We start from the raw sequence: 21,150 nt of genomic DNA on the forward strand, positions 1-21,150 counted from the left end.
AAATTCGTACGGAATCTATAAGAAGAAGAATAAGAATAATAAGTATGTGAGATAATAATAGTGATGCCTTGCCTCCGGCAAGCACCACTAACTAGAAGGTACATTTCCTGAAGAAAATGTGAGTGGTGCTTGCAGTGGCAATACTCGCCCCTCTGTTGCTAGGGTGTTGCAATGAGGTTGCTAGGGTACATGGGGTGGTTGCTAGGGCGGTTGCTAGGGTACCAAGGACGGTTGCTAGGGCGGTTACTAGGGTACCCAGAGTGGTTGCTAGGTTAATCGGGGCGGTTGCTAGGGTGTTGCTATGTGGTTGCTAGGGTACCTGGGGTGGTTGCTAGGGCGGTTGCTAGGGTCCCCATGATGGTTGCTAGGGCCGTTGCTAGGGTACCCAGAGTGGTTGCTAGGGTAATCGGGGCGGTTGCTAGGGTGTTGATATGTGGTTGCTAGGGTACCCGGGGTGGTTGCTAGGGTCCCCATGATGGTTGCTAGTGCCGTTGCTAGGTTGCCCAGGGTGGTTGCTAGGGTAATCGGGGTGGTTGCTAGGGTGTTGCTATGTGGTTGCTAGGGTACCCGGGGTGGTTGCTAGGGCGGTTGCTAGGGTCCCCATGATGGTTGCTAGGGCCGTTGCTAAGGTACCCAGGGTGGTTGCTAGGGTAATTGGGGCGGTTGCTAGGGTGTTGCTATGTGGTTGCTAGGGTACTCGGGGTGGTTGCTAGGGCGGTTGCTATGGTAACCTGGGTGGTTGCTAGGCAGTTGCTACGGTACTTGGGGTGGTTGCTAAGGTGTTGCTAGGCGGTTGCTAGGGTGTTTTGGCTGGTTGCTAGGCAGTTGCTATGGTCTCCTGGGTGGTTGCTATGATGTTACTAGGTGGTTGGTAGTTGTCACAGATGGTCACTATGTAGTTATTATAGAGTTCTTAGCCCATTTGAGCACTTAGCTAATCATTATTAGCATGTAGCTAATCACTGCTAGCATGACTAGCATGTTAGAAGTCCAGTGTGCTAGCATGAGTCAAAAAATCCAACCTCCATGTCTGTACGATGTTCTGATGCACAGATATAGGTCGTGCAAAACGGTTGCTAGGGTACTCCGTTTGGTTGCTAGGGAGTGGCTTGGCAGCTGCCAATGATGATACTCCAAAGTCTGCTTGCTAATATAAACCAACCCCCATGTCTCTAGGATGTTCTGATGTGGAATTATAGATCTTGAAAAATGGTTGCTAGGGTACTGTGTTTGGTTGCTAGGGAGTGGCCTGGCAACTGCCAATGATGATACTCCAATGGTTGCTTGCTAATATAAACCAACCCCCATGCTTCTATGTCTTTCAGATGTTAAGATATCTCTCTATACTTTGGGTTGCTAGGTAGCTCTTAATGGTTGCTAGGGCGTGGCTAGGTTGTCTTGAAGGAGATACATGATTGGCCGTTTGCTGCCCGAGTCAAACGAGCCCACCCTCATGTTTCTATGACGCTTCTATCCAAAGTTATTCATTTTATCATTTTCAATGGAAGTCTATGGAACTTGTTGCTATGGCGCTCTATATGGTTGCTAGGGCGTGGCTTGATAACTTCATAGTGATCCTGATAGACTGATTGGTTGCCTGATTAATATGAGCCCACCCCCTTGTCTCTATGACACTATAATCCAGAGTTATGTTCAATGCAAAATTCCTATGTAATTTCCCATAGTAGCCCTCCCTATACTTTGTATTAGGGGCAAATTTGGGGGTCTCTTGCGCCCCAGGGGTACAACTTATACCCCAATGCGGGGTATGTTCTCACACAGCCTGATAGCCTCTCCAAATGTGGTGATTTACGTGTTTCTGCGAAATTCTCTCTCGGAGCTACGATCCGTCAAAATTGGCCGCAATGCATTGTCTATGGGATTTTTCGCCCGTTTTTTCGCCCGGTGTGCGAACATCGTACACCCGATCGCTTATAAAAGTCATAGCACACCATTCCCGATTAGGGCGCACGATTTGACGCCTGTTTTGTTGGTCTGTGACGAAAACTGCGGGACTAGTTACGCGCCGAAATTTGTACGGATCTAGTATAATAATAATAATAAGTATGTGAGATAATAGTAGTAGTGCTTTGCCTCCGGCAAGCACCACTAACTAGAAGGTACATTTCCTGAAGAAAATGTGAGTGGTGCTTGCAGTGGCAAAACTCGCCCCTCTGTTGCTAGGGTGTTGCAATGAGGTTGCTATGGTGGTTACTAGGGTACCCTGGGTGGTTGCTAGGGTCCAAATGATGGTTGCTAAGGTACCAAGGGTGGTTGCTAGGGTAATCTGGGTGGTTGCTAGGGTCCCCGTAATGGTTGTTAGGGCCGTTGCTAGGGTACCCAGGGTGGTTGCTAGGGTAATCGGGGTGGTTGCTAGGGTGTTGCTATGTGGTTGCTAGGGTACCCGGGGTGGTTGCTAGGGCGGTTGCTAGGGTCCCCGTGATGGTTGCTAGGGCCGTTGCTAGGGTACTCAGGGTGGTTGCTATGGTAATCGGGGTGGTTGCTAGGGTGTTGCTATGTGGTTGCTAGGGTACCCGGGGTGGTTGCTAGGGCGGTTGCTAGGGTCCCCATGATGGTTGCTAGGGCCGTTGCTAGGGTACTCAGGGTGGTTGCTAGGGTATTCGGGGTGGTTGCTAGGGTGTTGCTATGTGGTTGCTAGGGTACCCGGGGTGGTTGCTAGGGCGGTTGCTAGGGTCCCCATGATGGTTGCTAGGGCCGTTGCTAAGGTACCCAGGGTGGTTGCTAGGGTAATTTGGGGCGGTTGCTAGGGTGCTGCTATGTGGTTGCTAGGGTACCCGGGGTGGTTGCTAGGGCGGTTGCTATGGTAACCTGGGTGGTTGCTAGGCAGTTGCTACGGTACTTGGGGTGGTTGCTAAGGTGTTGCTAGGCGGTTGCTAGGGTGTTTTGGCTGGTTGCTAGGCAGTTGCTATGGTCTCCTGGGTGGTTGCTATGATGTTACTAGGTGGTTGGTAGTTGTCACAGATGGTCACTATGTAGTTATTATAGAGTTCTTAGCCCATTTGAGCACTTAGCTAATCACTATCAGCATATAGCTAATCACTGCTAGCATGACTAGCATGTTGGAAGTCCAGTGTGCTAGCATGAGTCAAAAAATCCAACCGCCATGTCTGTACGATGTTCTGATGCAGAGATATAGGTCGTGCAAAACGGTTGCTAGGGTACTGTGTTTGGTTGCTATGGAGTGGCCTGGCAGCTGCCAATGATGATTCTCCAAAGGCTGCTCGTCAATATAAACCAACCCCCATGTCTGTACAATGTTCTGATGCAGAGATATAGATCTTGCAAAACGGTTGCTAGGGTACTGTGTTTGGTTGCTAGGGAGTGGCCTGGCAGCTGCCAATGATGATACTCCAATGGTTGCTTGCTAATATAAACCAACCCCCATGCTTCTATGTCTTTCAGATGTTAAGATATCTATCTTTGGATTTAGGTTGCTAGGTAGCTCTTAATGGTTGCTAGGGCGTGGCTAGGTTGTCTTGAAGGAGATACATGATTGGCCGTTTGCTGCCCGAGTCAAACGAGCCCACCCTCATGTTTCTATGACACTTCTATCCAAAGTTATTCATTTGATCTTTTTCAATGGAAGTCTATGGGGCTTGTTGCTATGGTGCTCTATATGGTTGCTAGGGCGTGGCTTGATAGCTTCATAATGATCCTGAGAGTCTGATTGGTTGCCTGATTCAAATGAGCCCACCCCCTTGTCTCTATGACACTGTGATGCAGAGTTATGTTCAATACAATATCCCTATGTAATTTCCCATTGTAGGAAAAACACAGTGTTTCATGGGCGATCCCGCACCATACTATGTCTATGGGGCAACTTTGGGGGTCTCTAGCACCCCAGGGGTACAACTTATACCCCATGTCGGGGTATGATCGCGCCCAGCCTGATAGCCTCTCCAAATGTGGTGATTCACATGTTTCTGCGAAATTCTCTCTCGGAGCTACGATCCGTCAAAGTTGGCCGCAATGCATTGTCTATGGGATTTTTCGCCCGATTTTTCGCCCGGTGTACGAACATCGTACGCCCGATCGCTTATAAAAGTCATAGCACACCATTCCCGACTAGGCCGCACGATTTGACGCCTCTTTTGCGGGTCTGTGACGAAAACTGCGGGACTAGTTACGCGCCGAAGTTTTGGCGGAAGAATAAGAATAAGATATAATAATAATAAGTATGTGAGATAATAATAGTGATGCCTTGCCTCCGGCAAGCACCACTAACTAGAAGGTACATTTCCTGAAGAAAATGTGAGTGGTGCTTGCAGTGGCAAAACTCTGCGCCCTGTAGCCACCCATGATGCCTGTGTGATGTTTTGAAGCAGAGATAGAAGGATTTATATTGCTACATGGTTGCTAGGGTGCTCTATATGGTTGCTATGGTGTGACTATATAGTTTATGGGGTGATATTTAAAGATTATTTACCTGCTTGAATGCAAAAAGCCCAAGCCAGTGTTTCTATATAGTTATTTTTGCTGAGATACAGCTTTTAAATGTAGTTAAACAGTTGCTAGGGGGCTAAAATTGGTTGCTAGGGCATGGATATGAAGTTGTTATGTCACTACTTATGGACTGCTTGATAGGCCGAGTCAAAAGAGCCCTCTGCCAAGCCTCTATGACTTTCTGATCCAAAGATATGATGTCAGATAGTTTTTCCAATGTTAAGTCAATGGGATATTTTCACACATTTTCTTCGCCCGCTGTACGATTATCGTAAGTCCGATTGCTTAGAAAAGTCATAGCACACCTCTCCTCAATATCCCGCACGATTTGACACCTCATTCATGGGTCTGTGACAAAAAATGCGGGAGGAGTAGCGTGCCAAAGTTTTGTCAAGGTGAATAGTAATAGTAACACTAGAAGGTACATTTCCTGAAGAAAATGTGAGTGGTGCTTGCAGTGGCAAAACTCGCCCCTCTGTTGCTAAGGTGTGGTTGCTAGGGTACCCGGGGTGGTTACTAGGGTCCCTATGATGGTTGCTAGGGCCGTTGCTAGGGTACCCAGCATGGTTGCTAGGGTAATCGGGGTGGTTGCTAGGGTGTTGCTATGTGGTTGCTAGGGTACCCGGGGTGGTTGCTAGGGTCCCCATGATGGTTGCTAGGGCCGTTGCTAAGGTACTCAGGGTGGTTGCTAGGGTATCCGGGGTGGTTGCTAGGGTGTTGCTATGCGGTTGCTAGGGTACCCGGGGTGGTTGCTAGGGCGGTTGCTAGGGTCCCCATGATGGTTGCTAGGGCCGTTGCTAAGGTACCCAGGGTGGTTGCTAGGGTAATCGGGGCGGTTGCTAGGGTGTTGCTCTGCGGTTGCTAGGGTACCCGGGGTGGTTGCTAGGGCGGTTGCTAGGGTCCCCATGATGGTTGCTAGGGCCGTTGCTAGGGTACCCAGGGTGGTTGCTAGGGTAATCGGGGCGGTTGCTAGGGTATTGCTATGTGGTTGCTAGGGTACCCGGGGTGGTTGCTAGGGCGGTTGCTAGGGTCCCCATGATGGTTGCTAGGGCCGTTGCTAAGGTACCCAGAGTGGTTGCTAGGGTAATTGGGGCGGTTGCTAGGGTGTTGCTATGTGGTTGCTAGGGTACCCGGGGTGGTTGCTAGGGCGGTTGCTATGGTAACCTGGGTGGTTGCTAGGCAGTTGCTACGGTACTTGGGGTGGTTGCTAAGGTGTTGCTAGGCGGTTGCTAGGGTGTTTTGGCTGGTTGCTAGGCAGTTGCTATGGTCTCCTGGGTGGTTGCTATGATGTTACTAGGTGGTTGGTAGTTGTCACAGATGGTCACTATGTAGTTATTATAGAGTTCTTAGCCCATTTGAGCACTTAGCTAATCACTATTAGCATGTAGCTAATCACTGCTAGCATGACTAGCATGTTGGAAGTCCAGTGTGCTAGCATGAGTCAAAAAATCCAACCGCCATGTCTGTACGATGTTCTGATGCAGAGATATAGGTCATGCAAAACGGTTGCTAGGGTACTGTGTTTGGTTGCTATGGAGTGGCTTGGCAGCTGCCAATGGTGATACTCCAAAGGCTGCTCGCCAATTTAAACCAACCCCCATGCCTCTACGATGTTCTGATGCAGAGATATAGATCTTGCAAAACGGTTGCTAGGGTACTGTGTTTGGTTGCTAGGGAGTGGCCTGGCAGCTGCCAATGATGATACTCCAATGGTTGCTTGCTAATATAAACCAACCCCCATGCTTCTATGTCTTTCAGATGTTAAGATATCTCTCTATACTGTGGGTTGCTAGGTAGCTCTTAATGGTTGCTAGGGCGTGGCTAGGTTGTCTTGAAGGAGATACATGATTGGCCGTTTGCTGCCCGAGTCAAACGAGCCCACCCTCATGTTTCTATGACACTTCTATCCAAAGTTATTCATTTGATCTTTTTCAATGGAAGTCTATGGGGCTTGTTGCTATGGTGCTCTATATGGTTGCTAGGGCGTGGCTTGATAGCTTCATAATGATCCTGAGAGTCTGATTGGTTGCCTGATTCAAATGAGCCCACCCCCTTGTCTCTATGACTATGTGATGCAGAGTTATGTTCAATACAATATCCCTATGTAATTTCCCATTGTAGGAAAAACACATTGTTTCATGGGCGATCCCTCACCATTGACATAGAATGGGGCAACTTTGGGGGGCTCTTGCGCCCCAGGGGTACAACTTATACCCCATTGCGGGGTATGATCTTGCACAGCCTCATAGCCTCTCCAAATGTGGTGATTCACATGTTTCTGCGAAATTCTCACTCGGAGCTACAATCCGTCAAAGTTGGCCGCAATGCATTGTCTATGGGATTTATCGCCCGAATTATCGCCCGCCGGACGAACATCGTACGCCCGATCGCTTATAAAAGTCATAGCACACCATTCCCGTATAGGCCGCACGATTTGACGCCTGTTTTGTTGGTCTGTGACGAAAACTGCGGGACTAGTTACGCGCCGAAATTTGTACGGATCTATAAGAAGAAGCAGAATAATAATAAGTATGTGAGATAATAGTAGTAGTGCTTTGCCTCCGGCAAGCACCACTAACTAGAAGGTACATTTCCTGAAGAAAATGTGAGTGGTGCTTGCAGTGGCAAAACTCGGCGCCCTGTAGCCACCCATGATGCCTGTGTGTTGTTGTGGAGCTGTGATATAAGTTCTTTATATTGATATATGGTTGCTAGGGTGCTCTATATGGTTGCTATGGTTTGGCTATATAGTTTATTGGGTGATATTTAAAGACTATTTGCCAGCCTGAATCCAAAAAGCCATAGCCAGTGTTTCTATATAGTTATTTTGCTGACAAATAGCTTTTATATGTTGTTTAACAGTTGCTAGGGTGCCATAAGGGGTTGCTAGGGCGTGGCTATGAAGTTTTTATGTCACTACTTATGAAATGCTTGATAGGCCGAGTCAAAACAGCCCTCTGCCAAGCCTCTATGACTTTCTGATCCAAAGATATGATGTCAGATAGTTTTTCCAATGTTAAGTCAATGGGATATTTTCACACATTTTCTTCGCCCGCTGTACGATTATCGTAAGTCCAAATGCTTAGAAAAGTCATAGCACACCTCTCCTCAATAAGCCGCACGATTTGACACCTCATTCATGGGTCTGCGACAAAAAGTGCTGGAGGAGTAGCGTGCCGAAGTTTTATAAAGGTGAATAGTAATAGTAACACTAGAAGGTACATTTCCTGAAGAAAATGTGAGTGGTGCTTGCAGTGGCAAAACTCGACCCTCTGTTGCTAAGGTGTGGTTGCTAGGGTACCCGGGGTGGTTGCTAGGGTCCCCATGATGGTTGCTAGGGCCGTTGCTAGGGTACCCATGGTGGTTGCTAGGGTAATCAAGATGGTTGCTAGGGCGGTTGCTAGGGTCCCCATGATGGTTGCTAGGGCCGTTGCTAAGGTACTCAGGGTGGTTGCTAGGGTTATCGGGGTGGTTGCTAGGGTGTTGCTATGCGGTTGCTAGGGTACCCGGGGTGGTTGCTAGGGCGGTTGCTAGGGTCCCCATGGTGGTTACTAGGGCCGTTGCTAAGGTACCCAGGGTGGTTGCTAGGGTAATTGGGGCGGTTGCTAGGGTGTTGCTATGTGGTTGCTAGGGTACCCGGGGTGGTTGCTAGGGCGGTTGCTAGGGTCCCCATGATGGTTGCTAGGGCCGTTGCTAAGGTACCCAGGGCGGTTGCTAGGGTAATTGGGGCGGTTGCTAGGGTGTTGCTATGTGGTTGCTAGGGTACCCGGGGTGGTTGCTAGGGTGGTTGCTATGGTAACCTGGGTGGTTGCTATGATGTTACTAGGTGGTTGGTAGTTGTCACAGATGGTCACTATGTAGTTATTATAGAGTTCTTAGCCCATTTGAGCACTTAGCTAATCACTATTAGCATGTAGCTAATCACTGCTAGCATGACTAGCATGTTGGAAGTCCAGTGTGCTAGCATGAGTCAAAAAATCCAACCGCCATGTCTGTACGATGTTCTGATGCAGAGATATAGGTCGTGCAAAACGGTTGCTAGGGTACTCCATTTGGTTGCTATGGAGTGGCTTGGCAGCTGCCAATGGTGATACTCCAAAGGCTGCTCGCCAATATAAACCAACCCCCATGCCTCTACGATGTTCTGATGCGGAGATATAGATCTTGCAAAACGGTTGCTAGGGTACTGTGTTTGGTTGCTAGGGAGTGGCCTGGCAGCTGCCAATGATGATACTTCAAAGTCTGCTTGACAATATAAACCAACCCCCATGCTTCTATGTCTTTCAGATGTTAAGATATCTCTCTATACTGTGGGTTGCTAGGTAGCTCTTAATGGTTGCTAGGGCGTGGCTAGGTTGTCTTGAAGGAGATACATGATTGGCCGTTTGCTGCCCGAGTCAAACGAGCCCACCCTCATGTTTCTATGACGCTTCTATGCAAAGTTATTCATTTGATCTTTTTCAATGGAAGTCTATGGGGCTTGTTGCTATGGCGCTCTATATGGTTGCTAGGGCGTGGCTTGATAGATTCACAGTGATCCTGAGAGGCTGATTGGTTGCCTGATTCAAATGAGCCCACCCCCTTGTCTCTATGACACTGTGATCCTGAGTTATGTTCAATACAAAATCCCTATGTAATTTCCCATAGTAGGAAAAGCACAGTGTTTCATGGGCGATCCCTCACCATACTATGTCAATGGGGCAACTTTGGGGGTCTCTAGCACCCCAGGGGTACAACTTGTACCCCTCTGAGAGGTGTCCTCTCGCACAGCCTGATAGCCTCTCCAAATGTGGTGATTCACATGTTTCTGCGAAATTCTCTCTCGGAGCTACGATCCGTCAAAGTTGGCCGTAATGCGTTGTCTATGCGATTTTTCGGCCGATATTTCGCCCGGTGTACGAACATCGTACGCCCGATCGCTTATAAAAGTCATAGCACACCATTCCCGATTAGGCCGCACGATTTGACGCCTGTTTCGTTGGTCTGTGACGAAAACTGCGGGACTAGTTACGCGCCGAAATTTGTACGGAAGAATAATAATAAGAACTAGAAAGTACATTTCCTGAAGAAAATGTGAGTGGTGCTTGCAGTGGCAAAACTCGCCCCTCTGTTGCTAAGGTGTGGTTGCTAGGGTACCCGGGGTGGTTGCTAGGGTGGTTGCTAGGGTCCCTATGATGGTTGCTAGGGCCGTTGCTAGGGTACCCAGGGTGGTTGCTAGGGTAATCGGGGTGGTTGCTAGGGTGTTGCTATGTGGTTGCTAGGGTACTCGGGGTGGTTGCTAGGGCGGTTGCTAGGGTCCCCATGATGGTTGCTACGGCCGTTGCTAAGGTACCCAGGATGGTTGCTAGGGTAATTGGGGCGGTTGCTAGGGTGTTGCTATGTGGTTGCTAGGGTACCCGGGGTGGTTGCTAGGGCGGTTGCTAGGGTCCCCATGATGGTTGCTAGGGCCGTTGCTAGGGTACTCAGGGTGGTTGCTAGGGTAATCGGGGTGGTTGCTAGGGTGTTGCTATGTGGTTGCTAGGGTACCCGGGGTGGTTGCTAGGGCGGTTGCTATGGTAACCTGGGTGGTTGCTAGGCAGTTCCTATGGTACTTGGGGTGGTTGCTAAGGTGTTGCTAGGCGGTTGCTAGGGTGTTTTGACTGGTTGCTAGGCAGTTGCTATGGTCTCCTGGATGGTTGCTATGATGTTACTAGGTGGTTGGTAGTTGTCACAGATGGTCACTATGTAGTTATTATAGAGTTCTTAGCCCATTTGAGCACTTAGCTAATCACTATTAGCATGTAGCTAATCACTGCTAGCATGACTAGCATGTTGGAAGTCCAGTGTGCTAGCATGAGTCAAAAAATCGAACCGCCATGTCTGTACGATGTTCTGATGCAGAGATATAGGTCGTGCAAAACGGTTGCTAGGGTACTCCATTTGGTTGCTATGGAGTGGCTTGGCAGCTGCCAATGGTTATACTCCAAAGGCTGTTCGCCAATATAAACCAACCCCCATGTCTGTACAATGTTCTGATGCAGAGATATAGATCTTGCAAAACGGTTGCTAGGGTACTGTGTTTGGTTGCTAGGGAGTGGCCTGGCAGCTGCCAATGATGATACTCCAATGGTTGCTTGCTAATATAAACCAACCCCCATGCTTCTATGTCTTTCAGATTTTAAGATATCTATCTTTGGATTTTGGTTGCTAGGTAGCTCTTAATGGTTGCTAGGGCGTGGCTAGGTTGTCTTGAAGGAGATACATGATTGGCCGTTTGCTGCCCGAGTCAAACGAGCCCACCCTCATGTTTCTATGACACTTCTATCCAAAGTTATTCATTTTATCTTTTTCAATGGAAGTCTATGGGGCTTGTTGCTATGGCGCTCTATATGGTTGCTAGGGCGTGGCTTGATAACTTCATAGTGATCCTGAGAGACTGATTGGTTGCCTGATTAATATGAGCCCACCCCCTTGTCTCTATGACACTGTAATCCAGAGTTATGTTCAATGCAAAATCCCTATGTACTTTCCCATAGTAGCCCTCCCTATACTTTGTATTAGGGGCAAATTTTGGGGGCTGTTGCGCCCCAGGGGTACAACTTATACCCCAATGCGGGGTATGTTCTGGCACAGGCTGATAGCCTCTCCAGATGTGGTGATTCACGTGTTTCTGCGAAATTCTCTCTCGGAGCTACGATCCGTCAAAGTTGGCCCCAATGCATTGTCTATGGGATTTTTCGCCCGTTTTTTCGCCCGGTGTACGAACATCGTACGCCCGATCGCTTATAAAAGTCATAGCACACCATTCCCGATTAGGCCGCACGATTTGACGCCTGTTTCGTTGGTCTGTGACAAAAACTGCGGGACTAGTTACGCGCCGAAATTTGTACGGATCTAGAAGAAGAAGAATAATAAGTATGTGAGATAATAATAGTAGTGCCTTGCCTCCGGCAAGCACCACTAATAATAAGTATGTGAGATAATAGTAGTAGTGCTTTGCCTCCGGCAAGCACCACTAACTAGAAGGTACATTTCCTGAAGAAAATGTGAGTGGTGCTTGCAGTGGCAAAACTCTGCGCCCTGTAGCCACCCATGATGCCTGTGTGATGTTTTGAAGCAGAGATATAAGGATTTATATTGCTACATGGTTGCTAGGGTGCTCTATATGGTTGCTATGGTCTGACTATATAGTTTATGGGGTGATATTTAAAGATTATTTACCAGCCTGAATGCAAAAAGCCCAAGCCAGTGTTTCTATATAGTTATTTTTGCTGAGATACAGCTTTTAAATGTAGTTAAACAGTTGCTAGGGGGCTAAAATTGGTTGCTAGGGCATGGATATGAAGTTGTTATGTCACTACTTATGGACTGCTTGATAGGCCGAGTCAAAAGAGCCCTCTCCCAAGCCTCTATGACTTTCTGATCCAAAGATATGATGTCAGATAGTTTTTCCAATGTTAAGTCAATGGGATATTTTCACACATTTTCTTCGCCCGCTGTACGATTATCGTAAGTCCGATTGGTTAGAAAAGTCATAGCACACCTCTCCTCAATATCCCGCACGATTTGACACCTCATTCATGGGTCTGTGACAAAAAATGCGGGAGGAGTAGCGTGCCAAAATTTTGTAAAGGCGAATAGTAATAGTAACACTAGAAGGTACATTTCCTGAAGAAAATGTGAGTGGTGCTTGCAGTGGCAAAACTCTGCGCCCTGTAGCCACCCATGATGCCTGTGTGATGTTTTGAAGCAGAGATAGAAGGATTTATATTGCTAAATGGTTGCTAGGGTGCTCTATATGGTTGCTATGGTGTGACTATATAGTTTATGGGGTGATATTTAAAGATTATTTACCAGCCTGAATGCAAAAAGCCCAAGCCAGTGTTTCTATATAGTTATTTTTGCTGAGATACAGCTTTTAAATGTAGTTAAACAGTTGCTAGGTGGCTAAAATTGGTTGCTAGGGCATGGATATGAAGTTGTTATGTCACTACTTATGGACTGCTTGATAGGCCGAGTCAAAAGAGCCCTCTCCCAAGCCTCTATGACTTTCTGATCCAAAGATATGATGTCAGATAGTTTTTCCAATGTTAAGTCAATGGGATATTTTCACACATTTTCTTCGCCCGCTGTACGATTATCGTAAGTCCGATTGCTTAGAAAAGTCATAGCACACCTCTCCTCAATATCCCGCACGATTTGACGCCTCATTCATGGGTCTGTGACAAAAAATGCGGGAGGAGTAGCGTGCCAAAGTTTTGTCAAGGCGAATAGTAATAGTAACACTAGAAGGTACATTTCCTGAAGAAAATGTGAGTGGTGCTTGCAGTGGCAAAACTCGGCGCCCTGTTGCTAGGTTGTTGCAATGAGGTTGCTACGGTGGTTGCTAAGGTACCCTGGGTGGTTGCTAGGGCGGTTGCTAGGGTCCCCATGATGGTTGCTAAGGTACCCAGGGTGGTTGCTAGGGTAATCTGAATGGTTGCTAGGGTCTTGCTATGCGGTTGCTAGGGTACCCGGGGTGGTTGCTAGGGCGGTTGCTAGGGTCCCCATGATGGTTGCTAGGGCCGTTGCTAGGGTACTCAGGGTGGTTGCTAGGGTAATCGGGGCGGTTGCTAGGGTGTTGCTATGCGGTTGCTAGGGTACCCGGGGTGGTTGCTAGGGCGGTTGCTAGGGTCCCCATGATGGTTGCTAGGGCCGTTGCTAAGGTACCCAGGGTGGTTGCTAGGGTAATTGGGGCGGTTGCTAGGGTGTTGCTATGTGGTTGCTAGGGTACCCGGGGTGGTTGCTAGGGCGGTTGCTATGGTAACCTGGGTGGTTGCTAGGCAGTTGCTACGGTACTTGGGGTGGTTGCTAAGGTGTTGCTAGGCGGTTGCTAGGGTGTTTTGGCTGGTTGCTAGGCAGTTGCTATGGTCTCCTGGGTGGTTGCTATGATGTTACTAGGTGGTTGGTAGTTGTCACAGATGGTCACTATGTAGTTATTATAGAGTTCTTAGCCCATTTGAGCACTTAGCTAATCACTATTAGCATGTAGCTAATCACTGCTAGCATGACTAGCATGTTGGATGTCCAGTGTGCTAGCATGAGTCAAAAAATCCAACCGCCATGTCTGTACGATGTTCTGATGCAGAGATATAGGTCGTGCAAAACGGTTGCTAGGGTACTCCGTTTGGTTGCTATGGAGTGGCCTGGCAGCTGCCAATGGTGATACTCCAAAGGCTGCTTGCCAACATAAACCAACCCCCATGCCTCTACGATGTACTGATGCGGAGATATAGATCTTGAAAAATGGTTGCTAGGGTACTCTGGTTGGTTGCTAGGGAGTGGCCTTTCAGCTGCCAATGATGATACTTCAAAGTCTGCTTGACAATATAAACCAACCCCCATGCTTCTATGTCTTTCAGATGTTAAGATATCTATCTTTGGATTTTGGTTGCTAGGTAGCTCTTAATGGTTGCTAGGGCGTGGCTAGGTTGTCTTGAAGGAGATACATGATTGGCCGTTTGCTGCCCGAGTCAAACGAGCCCACCCTCATGTTTCTATGACACTTCTATCCAAAGTTATTCATTTGATCTTTTTCAATGGAAGTCTATGGGGCTTGTTGCTATGGCGCTCTATATGGTTGCTAGGGCGTGGCTTGATAGATTCACAGTGATCCTGAGAGACTGATTGGTTGCCTGATTCAAATGAGCCCACCCCCTTGTCTCTATGACTATGTGATCCATAGTTATGTTCAATGTAAAATCCCTATGTAATTTCCCACAGTAGGAAAAACACATTGTTTCATGGGCGATCCCTCACCATTGACTTAGTATGGGGCAAATTTGGGGGGCTCTAGCCCCCCAGGGGTACAACTTATACCCCAATGCAGGGTATGTTCTTGCAAAGCCTCATAGCCTCTCCAAATGTGGTGATTCACATGTTTCTGCGAAATTCTCTCTCGGAGCTACGATCCGTCAAAGTTGGACGTAATGCGTTGTCTATGCGATTTTTCGGCCGATATTTCGCCCGGTGTACGAACATCGTACGCCCGATCGCTTATAAAAGTCATAGCACACCATTCCCGATTAGGCCGCACGATTTGACGCCTGTTTCGTTGGTCTGTGACGAAAACTGCGGGACTAGTTACGCGCCGAAATTTGTACGGAATCTATAAGAAGAAAAAGAATAATAATAAGTATGTGAGATAGTAATAGTGTTGCCTTGCCTCCGGCAAGCACCACTAACTAGAATGTACATTTCCTGAAGAAAATGTGAGTGGTGCTTGCAGTGGCAAAACTCGCCCCTCTGTTGCTAAGGTGTGGTTGCTAGGGTACCCGGGGTGGTTGCTAGGGCGGTTGCTAGGGTCCCCATGATGGTTGCTAGGGCCGTTGCTAGAGTACCCAGGGTGGTTGCTAGGGTAATCGGGGGGGTTGCTAGGGTGTTGCTATGTGGTTGCTAGGGTACCCGGGGTGGTTGCTAGGGCGGTTGCTAGGGTCCCCATGATGGTTGCTAGGGCCGTTGCTAAGGTACCCAGGGTGATTGCTAGGGTAATTGGGGCGGTTGCTAGGGTGTTGCTATGTGGTTGCTAGGGTACCCGGGGTGGTTGCTAGGCAGCTGCTATGGTAACCAGGGTGGTTGTTATGATGTTACTTGGTGGTTGGTAGTTGTCACAGATGGTCACTATGTAGTTATTATAGAGTTCTTAGCCCATTTGAGCACTTAGCTAATCACTATTAGCATGTAGCTAATCACTGCTAGCATGACTAGCATGTTGGAAGTCCAGTGTGCTAGCATGAGTCAAAAAATCCAACCGCCATGTCAGTACGATGTTCTGATGCCGAGATATAGGTCGTGCAAAACGGTTGCTAGGGTACTCCATTTGGTTGCTATGGAGTGGCTTGGCAGCTGCCAATGGTGATACTCCAAAGGTTGCTCGCCAATATAAACCAACCCCCATGCCTCTACGATGTTCTGATGCAGAGATATAGATCTTGCAAAATGGTTGCTAGGGTACTGTGTTTGGTTGCTAGGGAGTGGCCTGGCAGCTGCCAATGATGATACTCCAATGGCAGCTTGCTAATATAAACCAACCCCCATGCTTCTATGTCTTTCAGATGTTAAGATATCTCTGTATACTTTGGGTTGCTAGGTAGCTCTTAATGGTTGCTAGGGCGTGGCTAGGTTGTCTTGAAGGAGATACATGATTGGCCGTTTGCTGCCCGAGTCAAACGAGCCCACCCTCATGTTTCTGTGACACTTCTATCCAAAGTTATTCATTTGATCTTTTTCAATGGAAGTGAATGGGGCTTGTTGCTATGGCGCTCTATATGGTTGCTAGGGCGTGGCTTGATAGATTCACAGTGATCCTGAGAGACTGATTGGTTGCCTGATTCAAATGAGCCCACCCCCTTGTCTCTATGACACTATAATCCAGAGTTATGTTCAATGCAAAATCCCTATGTAATTTCCCATAGTAGCCCTCCCTATACTTTGTATTAGGGGCAAATTTGGGGGTCTCTTGCGCCCCAGGGGTACAACTTATACCCCATTGCGGGGTATGTTCTCACACAGCCTGATAGCCTCTCCAAATGTGGTGATTTACGTGTTTCTGCGAAATTCTCTCTCGGAGCTACGATCCGTCAAAATTGGCCGCAATGCATTGTCTATGGGATTTTTCGCCCGTTTTTTCGCCCGGTGTGCGAACATCGTACACCCGATCGCTTATAAAAGTCATAGCACACCATTCCCGATTAGGGCGCACGATTTGACGCCTGTTTCGTTGGTCTGTGACGAAAACTGCGGGACTAGTTACGCGCCGAAAATCGTACGGAAGAAGTAAGAATAATAATAAGTATGTGAGATAATAATAGTGATGCTTTGCCTCCGGCAAGCACCACTAATAATAAGTATGTGAGATAATAATAGTGATGCCTTGCCTCCGGCAAGCACCACTAACTAGAAGGTACATTTCCTGAAGAAAATGTGAGTGGTGCTTGCAGTGGCAAAACTCGCCCCTCTGTTGCTAAGGTGTGGTTGCTAGGGTACCCGGGGTGGTTGCTAGGGTGGTTGCTAGGGTCCCTATGATGGTTACTAGGGCCGTTGCTAGGGTACCCAGGGTGGTTGCTAGGGTAATCAGGGTGGTTGCTAGGGTGTTGCTATGTGGTTGCTAGGGTACCCGGGGTGGTTGGTAGGGAGGTTGCTAGGGTCCCCATGATGGTTGCTAGGGCCGTTGCTAGGGTACTCAGGGTGGTTGCTAGGGTAATCGGGGTGGTTGCTATGTGGTTGCTAGGGTACCCGGGGTGGTTGCTAGGGCGGTTGCTAGGGTCCCCATGATGGTTGCTAGGGCCGTTGCTAGGTTACCCAGGGTGGTTGCTAGGGTGTTTTGGCTGGTTGCTAGGGTGTTGCTATGTGGTTGCTAGGGTACCCGGGGTGGTTGCTAGGGCGGTTGCTAGGGTCCCCATGATGGTTGCTAGGGCCGTTGCTAGGGTACTCAGGGTGGTTGCTAGGGTAATCGGGGCGGTTGCTAGGGTGTTGCTATGCGGTTGCTAGGGTACCCGGGGTGGTTGCTAGGTCGGTTGCTAGGGTCCCCATGATGGTTGCTAGGGCCGTTGCTAAGGTACCCAGGGTGGTTGCTAGGGTAATCGGGGCGGTTGCTAGGGTGTTGCTATGCGGTTGCTAGGGTACCCGGGGTGGTTGCTAGGGCGGTTGCTATGGTAACCTGGGTGGTTGCTAGGCAGTTGCTACGGTACTTGGGGTGGTTGCTAAGGTGTTGCTAGGCGGTTGCTAGGGTGTTTTGGCTGGTTGCTAGGCAGTTGCTATGGTCTCCTGGGTGGTTGCTATGATGTTACTAGGTGGTTGGTAGTTGTCACAGATGGTCACTATGTAGTTATTATAGAGTTCTTAGCCCATTTGAGCACTTAGCTAATCACTATTAGCATGTAGCTAATCACTGCTAGCATGACTAGCATGTTGGAAGTACAGTTTGCTAGCATGAGTCAAAAAATCCAACCGCCATGTCTCTACGATGTTCTGATGCAGAGATATAGGTCGTGCAAAACGGTTGCTAGGGTACTCCGTTTGGTTGCTATGGAGTGGCTTGGCAGCTGCCAATGGTGATACTCCAAAGGCTGCTCGCCAATATAAACCAACCCCCATGCCTCTACGAGGTTCTGATGCAGAGATATTGGTATTGAAAAATGGTTGCTAGGGTACTGTGTTTGGTTGCTAGGGTGTGGCCTGGCAGCTGCCAATGATGATACTCCAATGGTTGCTTGCTAATATAAACCAACCCCCATGCTTCTATGTCTTTTAGATGTTAAGATATCTCACTATACTTTGGGTTGCTAGGTAGCTCTTAATGGTTGCTAGGGCGTGGCTAGGTTGTCTTGAAGGTGATACATGATTGGCCGTTTGCTGCCCGAGTCAAACGAGCCCACCCTCATGTTTCTATGACACTTCTATCCAAAGTTATTCATTTGATCTTTTTCAATGGAAGTCTATGGGGCTTGTTGCTATGGCGCTCTATATGGTTGCTAGGGCGTGGCTTGATAGATTCACAGTGATCCTGAGAGACTGATTGGTTGCCTGATTCAAATGAGCCCACCCCCTTGTCTCTATGACACTGTGATGCAGAGTTATGTTCAATACAAAATCCCTAAGTAATTTCCCATAGTAGGAAAAGCACAGTGTTTCATGGGCGATCCCTCACCATACTATGTCAATGGGGCAACTTTGGGGGTCTCTAGCACCCCAGGGGTACAACTTGTACCCCTCTGAGAGGTGTCCTCTCGCACAGCCTGATAGCCTCTCCAAATGTGGTGATTCACGTGTTTCTGCGAAATTCTCTCTCGGAGTTACGGTCCGTCAAAGTTGGGCGCAATGCATTGTCTATGCGATTTTTCGCCCGTTTTTTCGCCCGGTGTACGAACATCGTACGCCCGATCGCTTATAAAAGTCATAGCACACCATTCCCGATTAGGCCGCACGATTTGACGCCTGTTTCGTTGGTCTGTGACAAAAACTGCGGGACTAGTTACGCTCCGAAATTTTGTGCGGAAGAATAATAATAAGTATAAGAATAATAAGTATGTGAGATAGTAATAGTGATGCCTTGCCTCCGGCAAGCACCACTAATAAGTATGTGAGATAGTAATAGTGATGCTTTGCCTCCGGCAAGCACCACTAACTAGAAGGTACATTTCCTGAAGAAAATGTGAGTGGTGCTTGCAGTGGCAAAACTCGCCCCTCTGTTGCTAAGGTGTGGTTGGTAGGACCATTGCTAAGGTACACTTGGTTGCTATGGTGGTTGCTAGGGTCCCCATGATGGTTGCTAGGGCCGTTGTTAGGGTACCCAGGGTGGTTGCTAGGGTAATCGGGGTGGTTGCTAGGGTGTTGCTATGTGGTTGCTAGGGTACCCGGGGTGGTTGCTAGGGCGGTTGCTAGGGTCCCCTTGATGGTTGCTAAGGCCGTTGCTAGGGTACCCAGGGTGGTTGCTAGGGTGTTGCTATGTGGTTGCTAGGGTACCCTGGGTGGTTGCTAGGGCGGTTGCTAGGGTCCCTATGATGGTTTCTAGGGCCGTTGCTAGGGTACCCAGGGTGGTTGCTAGGGTAATCGGGGTGGTTGCAAGGGTGTTGCTATGTGGTTGCTAGGGTACCCGGGGTGGTTGCTAGGGCGGTTGCTAGGGTCCCCATGATGGTTGCTAGGGCCGTTGCTAGGGTACTCAGGGTGGTTGCTAGGGTAATCGGGATGGTTGCTAGGGTGTTGCTATGTGGTTGCTAGGGTACCCGGGGTGGTTGCTAGGGTCCCCATGATGGTTGCTAGGGCCGTTGCTAAGGTACCCAGGGTGGTTGCTAGGGTAATTGGGGCGGTTGCTAGGGTGTTGCTATGTGGTTGCTAGGGTACCCGGGGTGGTTGCTAGGCAGTTGCTATGGTAACCAGGGTGGTTGTTATGAGGTTACTAGGTGGTTGGTAGTTGTCACAGATGGTCACTATGTAGTTATTATAGAGTTCTTAGCCCATTTGAGCACTTAGCTAATCACTATTAGCATGTAGCTAATCACTGCTAGCATGACTAGCATGTTGGAAGTCCAGTGTGCTAGCATGAGTCAAAAAATCCAACCGCCATGTCTGTATGATGTTCTGATGCAGAGATATAGGTCGTGCAAAACGGTTGCTAGGGTACTCCATTTGGTTGCTATGGAGTGGCTTGGCAGCTGCCAATGGTGATACTCCAAAGGCTGCTCGCCAATATAAACCAACCCCCATGCCTCTACAATGTTCTGATGCGGAGATATTGGTCTTGAAAAATGGTTGCTAGGGTACTCTGGTTGGTTGCTAGGGAGTGGCCTTTCAGCTGCCAATGATGATACTTCAAAGTCTGCTTGACAATGTAAACCAACCCCCATGCTTCTATGTCTTTCAGATGTTAAGATATCTATCTTTGGATTTAGGTTACTAGGTAGCTCTTAATGGTTGCTAGGGCGTGGCTAGGTTGTCTTGAAGGAGATACATGATTGGCCGTTTGCTGCCCCAGTCAAACGAGCCCACCCTCATGTTTCTATGACACTTCTATCCAAAGTTATTAATTTTATATTTTTCAATGGAAGTCTATGGAGCTTGTTGCTATGGTGCTATATATGGTTGCTAGGGCGTGGCTTGATAGCTTCATAATGATCATGAGAGACTGATTGGTTGCCTGATTCAAATGAGCCCACCCCCTTGTCTCTATGACACTGTGATCCAGAGTTATGTTTAATACAAAATCCCTATGTAATGTCCCACAGTAGGATAAGCCCTCCCTATACTTTGTATTAGGGGCAAATTTGGGGGGCTCTTGCGCCCCAGGGGTACAACTTATACCCCAATGCGGGGTATGTTCTCGCACAGCCTGATAGCCTCTCCAAATGTGGTGATTCACGTGTTTCTGCGAAATTCTCTCTCGGAGCTACGATCCATCAAAGTTGGGCGCAATGTATTGTCTATGGGTTTTGTCGCCCGATTTTTCGTCCGGTGTACGAACATCGTACGCCCGATCGCTTATAAAAGTCATAGCACACCATTCCCGATTAGGCCGCACGATTTGACGCCTGTTTCATTGGTCTGTGACGAAAACTGCGGGACTAGTTACGCGCCGAAATTTGTACGGAATCTATAAGAAGAATAAGAATAATAAGTATGTGAGATAATAATAGTAGTGCTTTGCCTCCGGCAAGCACCACTAACTAGAAGGTACATTTCCTGAAGAAAATGTGAGTGGTGCTTGCAGTGGCAAAACTCGCCCCTCTGTTGCTAAGGTGTGGTTGCTAGGGTACCCGGGGTGGTTGCTAGGGTCCCTATGATGGTTGCTAGGGCCGTTGCTAGGGTACCCAGGGTGGTTGCTAAGGTAATCGGGGTGGTTGCTAGGGTGTTGCTATGTGGTTGCTAGGGTACCTGGGGTGGTTGCTAGGGTCCCCTTGATGGTTGCTAGGGCCGTTGCTAGGGTACCCAGGGTGGTTGCTAAGGTAATCGGGGCGGTTGCTAGGGTGTTGCTATGTGGTTGCTAGGGTACCCGGGGTGGTTGCTAGGGTGGTTGCTAGGGTCCCCATGATGGTTGCTAGGGCCGTTGCTAGGGTACCCAGGGTGGTTGCTAGGGTAATCGGGGCGGTTGCTAGGGTGTTGCTATGTGGTTGCTAGGGTACCCGGGGTGGTTGCTAGGGCGATTGCTATGGTAACCTGGGTGGTTGCTAGGCA

General features: G+C 48.5%; 1 long non-coding RNA gene across 2 annotated transcripts in view; it reads left to right on the plus strand.

Moving 5' to 3' along the window:
- Positions 1–4,456: 4,456 nt before the first annotated feature.
- The window catches only part of LOC127958090 (uncharacterized), a 90,127-nt gene continuing 73,433 nt past the window's right edge, over positions 4,457–21,150 (plus strand). Inside the window, exons 1-3 of one of the 2 annotated variants that reach the window (XR_008153961.1) lie at positions 4,457–4,859; positions 12,710–12,735; positions 16,385–16,992. This is a non-coding gene — a long non-coding RNA (uncharacterized LOC127958090). Of the gene's footprint in view, positions 4,860–11,412; positions 12,736–16,384; positions 16,993–21,150 lie in introns of those variants that run through there. The other variant, XR_008153960.1, reaches the window with a different exon arrangement.

The sequence above is a fragment of the Carassius gibelio genome, chromosome B5, assembly GCF_023724105.1.
Source record: "Carassius gibelio isolate Cgi1373 ecotype wild population from Czech Republic chromosome B5, carGib1.2-hapl.c, whole genome shotgun sequence".
Taxonomy (NCBI): Eukaryota; Metazoa; Chordata; class Actinopteri; order Cypriniformes; family Cyprinidae; genus Carassius; species Carassius gibelio.